The following is an 18306-nucleotide window of genomic DNA, read 5'->3' as shown; positions in this document are numbered from 1 at the left end:
GGCTGGGACTGAGGAATTTCTGGCCTCAAGACAGAACACATTATTTCCATTTTGCCCTAGTCTCCCCTCAACCCACTTTTCTCATTTATGTCCCTGGCCCAGGTACCCATAGGCCTTTGAGATCCTGGCTTAAAACCAAGCATCCTGTCAAATGTGTAGAATTTGATTTTGGAAACTTTCATGCTAAAAATATGAGATGGCTATATTATTCAATCTGCCTTCATTTTCTTCTTTTTGTAGTATATAAGCAAATAACAAGCCCCAAATCACATGAATTTAGACCATGAGGCTGTGAGCACATCCGAAGTGCCACGTTACAGACTTGGCTCCCACGGTGACTGCAATGATTGCAGTAGTTTGGGTACTTAGGGAATCTCAATTTGTCCTTGTTAACTCTGTAAGTTGCATGCTCTTGAAAGTAGACTTTGCTGTTGCTTGGTCATTAGAATATTTTTTGATGAGGAGGATGATTTATCACAAATCTGACTGTCAGTAACACCTGAGCATTCAACAATATGCTAGGAAGGGATCCAACAAAAATAGACACCAAATCAACAGGTTAGTAAGTCCCCACTGCAAGGAGACAACATTATAGACTCAGAACTGCCCATAGCTGAATAACCAAGCTGGAGAAATATACAAATGATCTGCTCCCCAGTGCTGGTCATCCTGCCCCCATCTTGATTCCAACAAAGCAGAGACGCTTTGGCAATGCACTCTGCACCTCATCATGGAGCGGATATAGGGAGGGAAAGGGAGTGTTTGCAGGTCTGCCTACCATGCACTTGTGATAACAAATTTCTCTCCTCTTTGGGGAAGGAGTCATAACTAGTGATATCTCTGTGCCCACATAAGTCAGCAGGTTCCCTTGGCTGGCAAATGCAATCCACGCCACCTTCTCATTTCTTTCACGAGCCTAGTGATCATAACAGGGATGGGATCAGCATTTACTTCTCAAAACTTGTCAGATCGTACAAAATGATACAAACATGACACTATGGTGCCTCCCTAGCTATGGCTCTGATCCCTGACTTTTTACAAGATGATATTTGTTCCAGTGGAGAGAATCACATAACGATGAAGGCCTGTGAAGGTGTTCGTAGGGTCAGGCTGACGTTGAAAGGATAATTTTATTTGGATCTTTTAAACAGATCAAAAACAAAAAGCTTAGGTAACAAAGGAGTCATTCTCAGTTCTCACACCCCTGGGCCATATAATATAGTGAATTTACTGTAGAATGATAAACAAAAAGTAATTATCCTCAACGGTCAATGTCAAGAAGCACCTATGCCACTCTAAGGTGGCCACACTCACGGTGTACCTCTATGGATCAGTGGAACCTACAGGTATGTAATTCAAATACCACTTCTTTTGGAAGTTGAGCACAAGAGCCTCGGTTTTATCCCTGATATTTGGAGAAATACCCTGGTTGCTGTCATTGAACCTGAGAAGGTCCATGCATCAAGTAAAGTGGAGCCATAGAGCTTTGGCATGGATATGCTCAAGCATTGCATTGACGATTTATATCTATCTATTAACTTATTTAGGTCTTGGTACATTCTATCACTTTAGAGTATTCAATGGCTGAAGTGAGGTAAAACTGATTAATTTAAGTTGGGTTTTTGTGATGGTTAATTTTATGTGTCAACTTGACTGGGCCAGGAGGTGCCCAGATATTTGGTCAAACGTTATTCTGGATGCCATTAACATCTGAATTGGTAGACTGAGTAAAGCAGATTGCCCCTCCTAATGTGGGTGACCCTTATCCAATCAGTTAAAGGCCTGATTAGAACAAAAAAGCTGAGTGAGAGAGAATTCCTTCTGCCTGACATCCTCTGAGCAGGGACACTGTTTTTTTCCTGCATTCGGGCTCGAACTGAAATATCAGCTCTTCTGGGTCTTGAGCCCGCTGGCTTTCAGACAGAAACTATACCATTGGCTGTCCTGGGTCTCCAGCTTGCTGATTGCAGACCTTGGGACTTTGCACCTCCATAATCACGTGAGACAATTCCTTAGGATAAATCAATCTCTCTCTCTCTCTGTCTCTCTCTCTCTGTACACACACACACACACACACACACACACACACACACACACATCCTATTGGTTCTGTTTCTCTGGAGACCCCAGACTAATACAGTTTTGGTGCACCTCAAAAATTTATGAACTACAGAAGATTTGTAAATTTTAGAAACAGGTTGGTACAATTATTTATCATGTGTCTGCTCTGTGCTAGGCACTGAGCAAATTACTATGGGATAAATAAGGATGATCAAAACATCAACCCCACCCCTCAAGAAACTTACAGTCTAGTCAGACATTTGTGTACATTTAATATAATATAGATATAGGTATACCATAAAATGCATTCAAAATATTCAGATGACAGGGAGATGAATCCTGACTAGAAAGAATCAAAGGAGCCTTCATGGAAGAAGTGGCATTTGAGCTGGCTCTTAAAGAATGAATAGGCCTAACACATGGAGTGATGGAAGAAAATTCATTTCAAGAGCAAGAGCTAGCATGAGCAAAGGCAGAGAGATGGGGACACAGCCACCTTTCACAGGAAGAATAGGGCAACTTAGTTCAGCTGTGTTGTCCGGTCTATAGAGAAGTAAGAAACACATCTGAAGAGGTTGGTTGGGGCCAGATTTTAGAGCATCACAAATGCTAGGATAAGCAGTTTGGACTTTATTGATTAAACAGGGAGGAGACACTGAAGGGTTGGATCAGAATTGTGTTTAGGATGATCAATGTTGCAGCAATGTGTACTTTGCACAGAAGTCTATTATGCTATTAAATATTTGTTCTAAACAAAATTTGAACAGATCTGCCAGTGAGTTGGATATGTTAAATGAGGAAAAGAGAAAAATCAAAGACGGCTCAGGACTAGACTCTGAATCTTAGAGTTGGGGAATACATTTGATGTCATCTAGTCTTGCTCTCTGACTCTACAGTTGGGAAATGAGGCTGGAAGAGTAAGTGACCTGTCTAGAAAGCAAATAGGGAAGTCGGGACTAGAACTAAGTTCTCTTGATTCCCACCTGAAGGAGTACTAGAACCATTAATAGAAATAGGGAGAACATATTTTGAGGGAAAGATGAGGAGTAGGTTTTGGATTATTTGAATTTGAGATGTGTCTACCACATCCAAGCAGAGATAGCCAGGGCAAGTAACTATACAAATCCAAAGTTAATCTCTGTGGCACCCCCCCCCCCACCTCGTCAGGAACACCCCATTTTCCCCTCTGTTTTATCTTCACCTCTTCCTCTTTATTTGCTCTTTCTTGTAAGGATTAAAGATGCTTATATTACTCCCATCTTAAGAATAAAAAATAAAACAAACCTGTTACCACCCTCCTCATCTATATATATGTCCATATATATGTCAATTTCTCAGGGGAAAAAACCTGTGTGTACCCATAAATCTGTAAAATGACTCTTCTCAGATAAGGAAAACTGTACAACCCGTCTCTTCCCTTTTTGTCTTTGCTGTTTGAAAACTGCTCAATTCACTGACCTGTCAGTATCTACTCTGCCTAATTTCTGTAAAACATATCTATTCCATTTAAACCTTAATTCTCTTATTTTGCCTTATGTATAAGTCTGTAGATTGCTTCAGGTCCTCCAGAAAGTATATATCTTAAATAAAATAACTCCTCAATTTGAAGTTATAAATACAATCAGGCTTGACCTGCCCAGGAATCAACAGAAATTAGCTCTTAAGAAATAACTCAATACAAATGATTGAGATCAAGTTTAGGAAACATATTTCTCATTAAATGAAGAGCAGACAGAAATTTTAACTCTCACAATAATTTCTTAATTATCCATCACTGATTATAAGTAAAAGAGGAAAAGAAAAACAAGCCAATAGATCATCCCAAATTGTTTTAGTTTAATTTTTGAACCAACCAATATATATTTCTTGAACCTTTGCTGTGAGCTCAATCCAGGATTTCACTCTCTAGTTTAAGAGATAACAAACAATGAGCAAATTTAACACAAACCTGCTACATCCAACAAATAGTCAGCCAGACTATATCCATTCATCTATTGATGGACACGGGTTGTTTCCACCTTTTGGCTGTTGTGAAATAATGCTGCTATGAACATGAGTGTACAAGTATTTGTTTGAGTATTCGCTTTCAATCCTTTTGGGTATAGACCTAGGAGGAGCATTGCTGGGTTATATTGTAATTCTATGTTTACCTTTTTGAGGAACTACCAAACTGTTTTCCACAGTAGCTGCAACATTTTACATTCCGGCCAGCAATGCATGAGTGTTCTAAATTCTCCATAACTTATCCAATACTTGTTATTTTCCAATTTTGGTAATAGCCATCCTAATGGATGTGAAGTGGTATGTTATTGTGTGTTTGATTTGCATTTCCTTAATGACTAATGATATTAAGTATCTTTTCATGTAGTTATTGGCTATTTGTAAATCTTCATTGGAGGAATGTCTGTTCAGGTCCTTTGCCCATTTTTGAATTGGGCTGTTTGGGTTTTTTTGTTGTTGAGTTGTAGGAGATCTTTATGTATTCTGGATACTAACCCCTCATCAGATATATGATTTGCAAAGGTTTTCTCCTGTGTTGTGGGTTTTCTAGTCACTGTGTTGTAGTGTTCTTTGATGAACAAAAGTTTTTAATTTTGATGGAGTCCAATTTATCTAAGTTTTCTCCTCTTGCTCATTTTTTTTTAGCATCACATCTGAGAATCCATTGCCAAATCCAAGTACAGGAAGAATTACCCCTATGTTTTCTTCAAAGCGTTTTATAGTTTTAGCTCTTACGTTTAGGTCTTTGACCCATTTTGAGTTAATTTTTGTATATGGTGTCAAGTTAAGGGTCCAACTTAATTCTTTTGCATGTACATATCCAGTTTTCCCAGCATCATTTGTTGAAAAGACTGTCCTTACCCCACTGAATGACCTTGGCACCCCCGTCAAAATTCTATTGACCATATAGGTGCGGGCTTATTTCTGGGCTCTCTATTTTATTCCATTGGTCTATATATCTGTCCTTATGCCAGCTTCACACTGTTTTGTTTACTATTGCTTTGTAGTAAGCTTCGAAATCAGGAAGTGTGGTCTTCCAACTTTGTTCTTCTTTTTCAAGATTGTTTTGGCTATTCAGGGTCCCTTGAAATTCCACATGAATTTTAGGATGGGTTTTCCTATTTCTGCAAAAAGCTGTTGAAAGTTTGATAGGGATTACATTCAAAACCTTCCACTCCACGAACACAGGACATCTTTCCATTTATTTAGGTCTTTGCAAAGGGATCCTGGACCCAATTCCAACGTGTGTGTGTGGAGGCTTCCCCATACCAACAGGCAGTTCTTGGATGCCAGCAGAGAATCTGAGAATTCAACTCAATTCTGACACCATCTACCCAGAGATAGAATCAGATTCCACAGGTAAAGGGCTCAGTCCCACAAGACCACCCTCTGCAGGTTTGATTAATTTGTTAGAATGGTGCAGAACTCAAGAAACATTTTACTTACTAGATTAATGACTTATTACAAAGGATATTAAAGGATATAAATCAACAACCAGATGAAGAAATACATAGGGCGAGGTCCCAAAAAACGGAGTTTCTGTCCTAGTGGAGCCTGGGACCCAGCACAATGACACATGGAAGCCTTCTGGTTCCCCAATGTGGAAGCTCTTCCAAAAGGGACTGATGAGCTGCCATTTTTTGGGTTTTTAAGAAAGCTTCATTATGTAGTCATGACTGACTAAGTCACTGGCCATTGGAAATTGATTCAACCTCAAACCCCTCCCGCCCTCCCTGGAAATCAGGGGGTGGGACTGAAAATTCCAATCCTCTGATTACATGGCTGGTTCACCTGGCAACCCTGGGTGGAGTCCAAAAGTCACCTCATTAATATAACAAAAGACACCTGTATCACTCTCGACACTTAGGAAATTCCAAGGGTTTTGGGAGCTGTGAGCCAGAAACTGTGGATGAGGACTGAATATATATGAAAAATATATTTTGGTCATCTGACTGACCAAATATATACACATCTTATAAATCACAATATTTGAGTCTTCTTTAGTTATTTTCAGCAATGTTTTGTAGTTTTCAGTGTACAAGACTTCTCTTTTGTTAAATTTAGTTCACAGAATTTTACTTTTTGATACTTTTATAACCGGATTATTTTTCTTAATTTCCTTTTTGGATTGTTGATTGTTAGTGTATAGAAAGAAATGCAACAGATTTTTTTGTCCAGTAGCATTTTGTCACTACATTTCTTTTACCAGGAAACTATAATATGGTTGTTTAGCACTTTAATTCATCTGGCTGTTCACCAATTTTTATGAGTGACCATATACTTTATTATGCAAACCACGACACTTCCTAGAGAGAAAGAGGGCACTATCATACAGGGGAAACAGGTGTTAATTTGAATTTTCCAGGGAAAACCAGGATGTATGGTCACTCTACCTACTGAAGGATATATACATGGTTTCAATTTTTTTGTAACTCTTCTACATCTCTTAACTACTTTTACTTTAATGCTATAGTAATTTGTAAACATGTTCTATATCCTGAAACAGTTTGCCCATTCCTTGAAGATTAAAACAATTTCCCGCTGCCTTTGTATCTTCCAGCATCTAGCACAGTGCCTTAAATGTAGTAAATACCCAAGAAAGGTCCGTTGAATGAATGATGGCCCTTATTTGTCTCCACAGAAATCCTTGGTCTTACCCACAGAGTCCCTCTGACTGGGAACTCCCCACACAGAACTGCTACTAGTAAATAAAGGGGATGTGACCTATGACCTAAGGTAAATAAAACATTTAATCATAGGGTTTAAACGATCATCTTCAAACAAGCTACAGAACTCAGTCAGCCATACAATGGGATCCATCAAGATGGCAAAGTCATTTCCAATTTGCGCAAAGATTACAGAATGCTATTGTTTTTCATTAAAAATCTAGATAAATGACAGGTTAGCACTCACACCCTCTTAAGTTACTTACAATAGCAACAAATTATTTGGAGATTTTGGATAACAGGTGCGTTCTACAGGTAATGTGATGTGTCCTCAGGCATTTTAAAACATATCCAGGAATTATACTAAATGGTAACTCAATTTATATGCATCATTGTTCTATTAGATCCCAAGTGATGTACAATATGTGTTTTTTTCCTTTGGTTGATGAATACAAAAGAATCACATTGGACCCTTACCTCACACCATGTACGAAAGTTAACTCAAATGGATCAAAAACTTAAATGTTAGAGGTAAAACTCTTACCATAAAACATAGCAGTAAATCTTCATGACCTGGGATTTGGCATATCCATACTTGGCTGATGGGAAAGTAAAACGTTGCAGCCATTTAGAGAAGAAGGTCACATTAAGCTGCAAGTGTGATGCTCACCCAGGATCACAATTTTCCTGTATGAACCCCAATTTTTCTTTATGAGTCTTAGTAGTAACAAATCTGGTTTTTCATATGTTCAGTGTATGATGTCTGTTAAGGGGGATGCTTCTTCCTAATTCCTGATGTTTTCTTCCATAGGAGGGAGTTCATTTAGTGTGACACTCTGAGACTCTTTCCACGTCTTCACAAATAAAACTACAGGATAGGTGGAGTGACTTATATGTTTGATGAATCTGGGGAGCATCAACTAGGCCCAGGGCCTCCTTCTTTCTCCTTTTAGAGCACCTTCTAATAGAGTGCTCTTTCATGTTGTAAATTTTCTCTGGGCAGGCACATTGGCCCTGGTCCATCACTGCCATGAATGAGCAGCTAAGTATGTCAGTTAGCTTTTACCATGTAACAAACCAATCCCAAATTTCATGGCTGTATTAGTTTCCTGGGGCTGCTGTAACACAGTACCACAAACTGGATAGCTTAAAACAGAAATTTATTCTCTCACAGTCTGGAGGTTAGAAGTCTGAAATCAAGGTGTCAGCAAGGCCACACTCTCTCTGAAGCCTCTAAGGGAGAATCTCTTGCATGCCTTTCTCTTAGCTTCTGGCGATGGTTGGCCATCCTTGGCATTCCTTGGCTTGTAGAAGCATCACTTCAATCTCTGCTTCCATAGTCACATGCAATTCTTCCTGTGTGTCTGTCTCCATGTTTCTTCTCTTATAAGGATACAAGACAATGTTGAATTAAGGGCCCACCCTGCTCAGTATGACCTCATTGTAACTTACGTCTTAATTATATTTGTAAAACCGTGTTTCCAAATAAGGTCACATTCACAGGTACCCGGGGATAGGCCTTCAATATATCTTTTTATGGGACACAATTAAACTCACAACAGTAACTTAAAACAGTAAACACTATTCCTCACAATTCTATTGGTTAGCTGGACAGGATCTTCTGATCTAGGTTGGCTCAACTGGGGCTAGATGGTCCACTATAGCCTCACTCATATGTCTGGGTTCTCATCTGGGACAGCTGAGATGACTTATACAGCTGAGACCTCTGTCTTCATGATCTCTCATCCTTCAGGAGGCTAGCATGAGATTTTTCTCATATTGATGGAGGGTTTCCCAGCAGTAAGAAGGGGAAAGCTTCAATGTGCAGGAATTTTTCCAAGTATCTGTTTGTATCATATTTTCTAATGTCCCATTGACTAAAGAAACTCACATGGCTGAGCCCAGAATAAGTGTGGGAGGGGTGGTGCCATTACTGCAACAATTTAGCACAGTAAGTATATCCAGTTCTGAAGTTAAGCATTCACAGTTTCACATGCCTTCAGATGTAAGTCATGTTCTCTAACAACCTTAACGGTAATAAACGTGACATTATAGTCTCTATCTGGCACTACTTCATCTTTTTGCTCAATTTTTTTTCAAAAATAGGATGAGCCATTTATTGGAGCCCCCACAACTTCATCATCATTTTCATATCACTTCTAAGAAGTGATAGCATCATTTATTCATTCAACAAGCATCTATTGCAAATCTATTATGTGGCAGGCACAAGTGATGTGGTGGTGAATTAGTAAGACAGTCTCTACCATGACAAAGCTTATGTTCCAACTCCTGGTTTGAAGATCAGATGATGGTGAAGCCAAATAGCAGTTGGGGCTGGAGAGAAGCCTAATCCCCTTCCTATATTCTCTGAAAGCCAGCCTCCCCTCAGTGCCACCACAGGGAATCACAGTATCTATGAGAAAAAGTTGCATGCTGTGTAAACACAGCCTCAGAATTATTATCCTAGCACCTTCCAAGAAGATCCCTTCCCAGAGCTTCTTCTACATAGAAATTCTGGAATGGTCACCGAATTCAGTATTTCTCCAACTCTTTTATATGCCCAAACTAATTTGGAGGCCATGCAACTGGCTAAACTGCACCAACGGTCCTGTTTCACCATAGCTTGAAAGCAGTAGTCATAAAGTAATCCCTGAAAGTCACCCTTAATTTATAATTTGCATTTTTGAAACAGCTTTATTGAAGTATAGTTCACATACCAAACAACTCACCCATTTAAGGCTTACAATTGAATGGGGGTTTTTTTGTGTATTCACAAAGTTGTGTAATCAAATGTTGCATAATCAATTCTAGGACATACTCATTACCCGAAAATAAAACATGGTACTAACGAGCAGTCACTCCCCATTTCCCCACAAGCAATAGGCCACCACTAATCTACCTTCTGTCCCGGTGGATTTGCCCATTCTTTACAATTCTTATAATTGAAATCATATACTATGAGACCTTTTATGATTGAATTCTGTTACTTAGCATAATGTTTTCAAGGATCATCCATGTTGTAGTATGAATCAGCATTTCATAACTTTTTACTACTGAATAATATTCCATTGAATAGGTGTACTGCATTTTGTTTATAAAATCATCATTTAATGAACTTTTGTTTCATTTATTGACTATTATGAATAATGCTGCTATAAACATTCACGTATAAGTTTTTAAGTGGATGTGTGTTTTCATTTCTCTTGGGTGTATATATGTACACCTAGGAATGGAATTGACGGTCATATGGTTACTCTATGGTTAAGTTTTTGAAAACTGATAAACTCTTCTCCAAATGGCTGAAACATTTTACTTTCCCATCAGCTGAGTATGAGAGTTCCAATTTTTCCACATCCTCGACAACACATCTTACCGTACATTTTTTGATTATAGCAATCTTAGTGGGTGTTCACCCTTATTTTTTTACTATGCCCTGGCACCTGACTTATGATCAACTTAAATGACTATAACCTAAGACCTTGCTACATCAAGGTGTGGTCTATGGATGAGTAGCATGGGCATCATCTGGAAGATTGATAGAAATTCAGAATCTCAAGCCCCAACCCAGATCTATTGCATCAGAATCTACAGTTTAACAAGATCCTTAGGTGGTTCTATTTACATAAAATACCCAGACTATGTAAATCCATAGAGACAGAAAGCTAATTGTGGCTGCCAAGGGTGAATGGGAAGTGACTGCTTAATGGACACGGTGTTAGTTGTGTGGTGATGAAATATTTTCAGAGACTTTTGATTTCTGGTTCCACTTGGAAGGACTTTGGAAGTTGCCACTCCATCCTAACAAGCAAAAAGCTGAACAAACTGAAAATTCACCAACACTTCTAGGATCAATAAGAGAGAGGAAGACACAGAGCATACTGCAGCCACCCACATTGGAGAGACCACAGATGAACACAAGGAGTCATGGCTCACTGGAGCAGAGACTCACAAGCAGAAACCACTGTAGGAACCAGTGCTGGCATAGGAAAACTTGAAATGTAATTGATGAGTTACTGCAAGCTCAGTGTGGAAAACTCTAAGAGTTAAAAAATCCCGTCATGGGGGGCCTCCACATTTTGTGAGATTTACCTCCAGAAGCTGGACCAGGTTCTCATAGTAAATATCAAAGAAAAATTCCCTGATGCATTCTGCAGGGCAGAGGAGAGTGGGAGGAACCATTTTGAAATACACCAGAGTAAACTGCTCTTAACAAGACCTGTCCTCAAGAGAAACTAGTTAACCAGAGCTTAATCTGCTTTGGTATTATCAGAGCCTAACTGACCTGGGGGAAAGGAAATATTCAACTCCACTCAGTTCTAGTCTTCCAGGTGGGAGAAGAGAAATATCCAACTCTAGCCCACTCTAGCCATTCTGTTCCACCTAACAAGGTAGAAAAAACTAAGAATCTCTTGTGAAATTCACAGTCCAGAGGCATAGGCTCACTGAAAGACTGAGACCTAATCATAGGACAATAGAATGGTTCTCCTCCCCCACACCTCACCACCACATTACTAAAGGCCTACTTATAGCAATTCCTCATACCCAGTACATCATGTCTGATTATCAAGAAAAAACTGCAAGGCATACCAAAAGGAAGAAAACACAATTTGAGGAGACAAAGTAAGCACAAGAACCAGACATGGCAGGGGTGCTGGAATTATCAGACCAGGAATTTAAAACAGCTATGATTAACTAAGGGCTCTAATGGATAAAGTACACAGCATGCAAGAACAGATAGAGAATGCAAGCAGAGAGATGGAAATACTAAGAGAGAAAAACAAAAAGAAATTCAAGAGATCAAAAACACTAACAGAATTGAAGAATGCCTTTGATAGGATTATTAGAAGACTGGACACAGCTGAGGAAAGAATCCCTACATTTGAGGATATCTTGGTAAAAACCTCCAAAACTGAAAATCAAAGAGAACAAAGCCTGAAAAAAACCAGAACAGAATATCCAAGGACCGTGGGACAACTACCAAAGATGTAATATACATGTAATGGGAGTACTAGAAGGAGAAGAAAGAGAGAAAAGAACAGAAGAAATATTTGAAACAATAATGACAGAAATTCCCCAAATTAATGTCCGGCACAAAATCACAAGTCTAAGAAGCTCAGAGAACACCAAGCAGGATAAATGCCAAAAAACTACACCCAAGCATATCATTTTCAAATGACAGAAAATCAAAGATAAAGAAAAATTCCTGAAAGGAACCAGAGGATAAAAACACCTCACCTATAGAGGAACGAAGATAAGAATTACGTCCATTTTCTCCTCAGAAATGCAAGCAAGAAGAGAATGGAGCGAAATATTTTAAGCGTTGAGAAAAAAAATGTCACTAACCTAGAATTCTGTGCCCTGTGAAATTATCCTTCAAAAGTGAAGGAGAAATACTTTCTTGGACAACAAAAATTGAAGGAATTTGTTTCCATCAGACTTGCCTTATAAGCAATGTTAAAAGAAGTTCTCTAGTTGGGGCTGGCCCCGTGGCCGAGCGGTTAAGTTCGCGCGCTCCACTGCAGGCGGCCCAGTGTTTCGTTGGTTCGGATCCTGGGCGCGGACATGACACTGCTCATCAAACCACGCTGAGGCGGCGTCCCACATGCCACAACTAGAAGGACCCACAACAAAGAATATACAACTATGTACCGGGGGCCTTTGGGGAGAAAAAGGAAAAAATAAAATCTTTAAAAAAAAAAATCATTCTTTAAAAAAGAAAAAAAAGTTCTCTAGTGCTAAGGAAAATAATATAGATCAGAAACTCAGAGCTACATAAAGAAAGGAAGAGCATGGAAGAAGGAATAAGTGACGATATAATAAAAAGTTTTATTTTTCCTATTCTCAATTGATCTAATAGATAACAGTTTGTTCAAAATAATAAAATATTCAATTATATATGCTTATGTATATAACTTATGTGTATACAAGATAAAGGATGAAGGAATTCGGATTATTTTGATATTATAAGGTCCTTACACTATCTGTGAAGTGATATAGTGTTAATTGAAAGTAGACTTGTCTTCGCTGTAAATATATATTGCAACCTCTAGAGCATCCAACAAAAAAGTAAAAAAAAAAAAAAAAAAAAAAAAAAGACGTATAACTGATATGCTAAGGAAGGAAAGAAAATAGAATCATATAAAATGCTCAATTAAAACCACGAAAGGCAGAAAAAGAGTGGGAGGTGAAAATAGGAACAAAGAACAAGGTCATAAAGTAGAAGACAGCAACAAAAACAGTAGATATTAATCCAACTTTATTAAAAGTCACTTTGAACATCAATGGTCTAAAGGCACCAATTTAAAGGCAGAGATTGTCAGAGTGGATCAAAAAACACTACCCAACTATATGTTGTCTACAAGAAACCCGCTTTAAATATATAGACACATATAGATTAAAACTAAATGGATGGAAAAAATATATACCATGCTAACAGTAATCAAAATAGTGCAGGAGTAACTATATTAATTTCAGACAGAGCAGACATCAAAGTAAGGAAAGTTATCAAGGATAAAGAAGAGCATTATATAATGATAAAAGGGTTAATTCTCTAAATAGACAACAATCCTTAATGTGTATGTGCCTAAAAACAGAGTGGCAAACTATATGAGGCAAAAGCTAATAGAACTGCAAGGAGAAATGGATGTATTCACTACCATAGTTGGAGACTTCAACACCCCTCTCTCAGAAATGGGCATATCCAGAAGGCAGAAAATCAGTAAGGACATAGTTGAACTCGCCACGACCATCAATCAACTGGATATAGTGAATGTCTATAGACTAATTCATCTGACAACAGCAGAAAACACATTCATCTCAGGCTCACATGGAACATTCACCAGACTACATCTGGGCCATAAAACACAGCTTAACAAGTTTAAAAGATGTCTATTCTCAGACACCTTTGTCACTAGCATTCTGTACACAAATTAGGTTCTGCTAATTTGATGCACTCACATGAGATTTGGAAGGCAGAATAAATGTAGAGACCATCTTCCTGTTACTGCCAGCACTGTTGTGGAAATGTGAGTTTTTCCTGCAAACTGCATTCCAGTATCTAGTCTCTAATTTCATTGGTATCTACAGGTAGCTACTGGAGTGGCAGTGGCAAGATTCAGCATTCTCCTACCTAGTCCCCAACTCCATGGGTGTTAAGAAGCAGTAGTAAAAGCTTTGTGATCAAGACATTCTGTTCTCTATATCACAACTAGAGCAGCGACTTTATGAACTCAGTACTTCCAGTGGCAGCCTCCTTTCTTTCCACCTTCTTGACTATGGCAGTAGTATCTCCCCAGGTAGGTCAATTCCCCACTGTTGTTGGAGTCATTCTGAGAAGCCCAGACTTGAACATGTGCCTCCAACTCTTCCAGAGTTTTTCTAAGCATCTAATTTGCTGTATAGATTCACTTAGGCTTAACGTATCTAGAGTAGTTTCAGTCTCCTTCACTGATCTCTAACTAAAACAAAAGCTCCGGGTGATCCATATTCTAACTGCTAAGACATCAGATCCAGACTGAAGAAACAAATTAGCTCTCGAGGAGTCACAAAGGTTCCAAGGAGGACGTGGCACTTGAACTAGAAGGGAGAATGGAAGGGATTTAGTTGGTTGAATTGAATTCAGAGAAGAGGGAATTTAGGGGTTGAGGCAACTGTCCAAAGCTGAGGCAAAGTCATTCTGTAGGGTTCATCTAGCTGACCCATGAGTGAACTTTCTTGAGAGGCTCTTGATGTCTCCTTTTCAACTCCTGTGACTTGTCATGATACTCACTAATGGGCTCAGCTTCTCATATCATAACTGGCACTGGCCTTACCTGCCCTCCGGTTTCCCTCCTTGCCAGTCCCCTGCATCAAACAGATCAAGATGGGAGAAACATAAGCAAAACTAGAATTTGGGCTCCTCAGGCAGTGGAGGGCACTGGCCTGAGTCGCAAAAATAAGAGCAGAAATGAATGACATCAGAAATAGAGAAACAACAGATGTCATTGAAATAAACAAAGCACAGACAAAACCTCTGGTAAATTGTTTAAGAGAAAAGGTGAGAAGGTACACATTTTTAAAAAGCATAATGAAGATGTTTTAACCACCAGTACAGCGAGATTTTTAAAATAATAATAATACCTAAAATAAAAACATCTAAACACCTTGTGCCGGGAACTTTTCTAATTCTTTAATGCCCTGAATGACTCCCAGAGATAAGTACTATTGATATTTTTGTTTTATAAAAGGGAAACTGAGCCACAGAGAGCTCAAGTAACTTGTGTCGCTAATAATAGCTAGAGGATAAAACCAGAGTTTGAACACAAGCCCTCTGACTCCAAAGCCTTCATACCTAACTGCACACTACTATGCAGGATTTTATGTCAATAAAATAAAATTGCAACACTGTTTACAACGAGCAAAAGTGGGAAGCAATCTAATTGTTCCTTGGCAGAGGAATGGAAAAGGAAACTGTGGTTTATTCACACAATGGAATACAATATAGCCCATTAAAATGTAATAGACCAACCTATATCAATTTATGTACATTTCAAAAACATAATACTAAATGAAAAACCTAAGTTGTGAAATAATACAAACAGCATGATTCTAACAAATTGTTAAAACACACACAGCTGTAAAAATATCCAGGGGTGGGAAAACTACCCTCCAAGGCCGAATCCAGCCCCCAGCCTGTCTTTATATGTCCGGGATCCAAGAATGGTTTGTACAGTTATGAAGGGTTGTTTGAAAAAAGAAGACAGGGGCTGGCCTGGGAGCATAGTGGTTAAGTTCGTGCACTCTACTTTGGGGGCCCAGGGTTCTCAGGTTCAGATCCCATGCAAAGCCCTACACACTGCTTGTCAAGCCATGCTGTGGTGGCATCCCATATGAAATAGAGGAAGATTGGCACAGATGTTAGCTCAGTGACAATCTTCCTCACAAAAAAAAAAAGTGGCAGAATATTCAACAGAGACCTACAAAGTCTAAGATATTTACTATCTGGCCCTTTACAGAAAAGTTGGCCGATCTTTTCTGTTTTGTGGAGACACAGGCATATACAGGAAACATACATGAGAATGATGCACACCCATCTCTGGATAGATAGCTACCTCTGGGGAGGGAAAGGAAAAGGAAATAGATCTGTGCCATTCTGTTTCTTAACAAAAAGGAATCAGAAGCAAATATGGCAAAATGTTAACATCTGTTTTATCCCAGGGAGTGCATAGGTGTCTGGTATATTTAGTTTGAATGTTTGAAATGCTTCATAATTACAAATAACATTTTAAGAATCTAATGAATGAGTTCATCAAAAATATTGAAGCTACCCAGCAAAAACTGGACTAAGAACGTAAGAAATTTGAAAGCGGCAGGCTAAACTTCTTAGAGAAGTGTGGGGAGTTAGGAAAAGGAGGTGGGCGCTGAGAGGGGCTAAGGCCTTCTGGGTACCCTGTAAGAAAGGCAGGGGCAGGTGTGGGGACTTCTAGAGATCTCTGCCATTTTGTCGTTTCCCTGTGTTTGCTATTTTTCTCTCTCCTTATTTACTTTTCTTTAGTGATTAGCTATAAAAACCTTTAAGTGCTTTTGAACATACATTTTTTTGAGTCTCAGACCCCTTTTAGAAACTGATCAAAGCTTCTGATGTCTCATAGGGGAAGAACGCTTGCACCACTTTGCAGGTTAAGATTTACATAATGAGGCAAGAGGAAAGAATGTTCCAACCGGCTCCAAGGGTCACAGCAATTGATAGGCTATGAGAAGCTTCCCTTCACTTTGAGGTGACTCCTCTCTTGGCAGATATACAACAAAAAAACTGAGATTCCAGCACCTCCAAGTCAATTTCCCCCTCTAGTGAAGTGTAAGGGGAGAGTACAGGAGAGAGGGTCAGTTTTCCCCCTTCTCAGGCCAAACACTGTGGGGCTGCCTGGAGCTCCTTCTTCACCTTCACCAGGGTGCCTTGGCAGCCCCGCAGTTCCACTCTCACCCTGGACTCTAGTGTTGAGCTGGGGACTGCAGCAGCACATTCCCACTCTTAGCCTCTGTACTATAATCACCGAGTTGGAAAGAAAAGTAAAATTCCAGCGGGCGAGAGATGTACTTCCCAGATGGTGCAGTTCTCTGAGAGATGCTGAAAACTCCAATAAGCACCTCTCCCACCTATGGGATGCCTGTCGTCATGAGATATACACATCCTACTGGGCTTCAAAGTATCTAAGGAAGTTTCCACAATTCCTTTGGTACCTTATCCAGTGTGGAACGCTCTTCCCTGTCCAGAACTACTTTATGAATATCAAATGTGGTTGTATGTTTTATTTTTGCAGTTCCATTTCATTGCTTTTGAGTGCATCATTACTCAAAATAAAAGACTCACTTAACATTCACAAATCATTGCTAAAGCTCCTAAAGAATTTGCTCCCTACGTTTTCCTTCTCTTGGCTTAATAGTCATGCTCCTAGCTATATTTTGTTCCCTTTATTTTCATCTTGGTGCCTAATCCACTACCCTCTCTCCATATTTTCCATGTTGAGTCCAGAACCGGAATGGTGAGGAGGTATGTGATAAATCAGACACAGCCTAGGAATTTGAAGACCTGGGTTCTTGTCCCAGCTTTGCCTCTTCCTTGTATGACCTTGGGCAAGTTTCCTTGTCTGTAAAATTCAGATAATAAATGTCCTTAATTTCCAGGATGCATCCAAGATTAAAACAGATAACAGGATTGGAGGGGCTTTCTGAACTACAGAGCATTACTAAGAGTAAGATATTACTCTAAGGTAAAGTTCTTTCCACTGCTAAATAAAATAATCATCAATTCTCCACTGCTTGTTCGCACAGTGATGGACTTGTCTAATTCAGCTCTACACGTTTTCTGCACCATGCTAGATTTTTAGCTCATGATCAGATTGTGGTGAGGGCCACAACCCCTCTACTGTAGGTAAGACTATTTGCTGGGAAGGTAAGAAGTTGCTCAGTTTACACATGCCCATTAAGGTGGATGTATCTTGTCTAATACTTTAGAATCCAAAGCTGTGGTCATCACCCAAAGAAGTGGATCTCACCTCTCCCTAGAGGGTTTGTAGAAATTGGGGGAGAGGGTTTTTGTCAAAACGAGGGACACTAATAGCTTCAGTGGACAGGGGCCAGGGCCAAATTCCCTGCGATGAGCAGGATAGTCTCCACAATGAAGAGCTGTTCCACACAAAATGCCAACAGTTCATAAAAATTGTCTATCCACTCTTACGTGGAGACTTACATTGACAGGCTGAAGGGTAAGTTTTGCTCAGAAGGTATATACCACAACTCAACCATCCAAAAGAGAGTTGTCCTCCAATGGAGTCCCTTTGGGAAGTCATATTCTTATTCTGACTATAAATCCAGTAGTTTTAACCTTTTAAAAAACGTTTCTTTTGGAATTTATGCCCCTCTCCCCAAAGAATTTTTATGACTTTCTACTTTCTTTTTGGTTCCTCTCAATGGTTAGCAAATATTCATGTTTTGTGAGTGGTTATAATTTTTGGAAATAGTCAAACCCCATTTCAAACACCAGGAGATAAGGCTGGGTGACTTTGCTTGGGGTCTAAATGAAATATGTCTAAAAAATGAC

The sequence above is a fragment of the Equus caballus genome, chromosome X (assembly GCF_041296265.1).
Source record: "Equus caballus isolate H_3958 breed thoroughbred chromosome X, TB-T2T, whole genome shotgun sequence".
NCBI classification, from domain to species: Eukaryota; Metazoa; Chordata; class Mammalia; order Perissodactyla; family Equidae; genus Equus; species Equus caballus.
The sequence above is the reverse complement of the archived record's forward strand: the minus strand, read 5'-3'. Positions refer to the sequence as shown.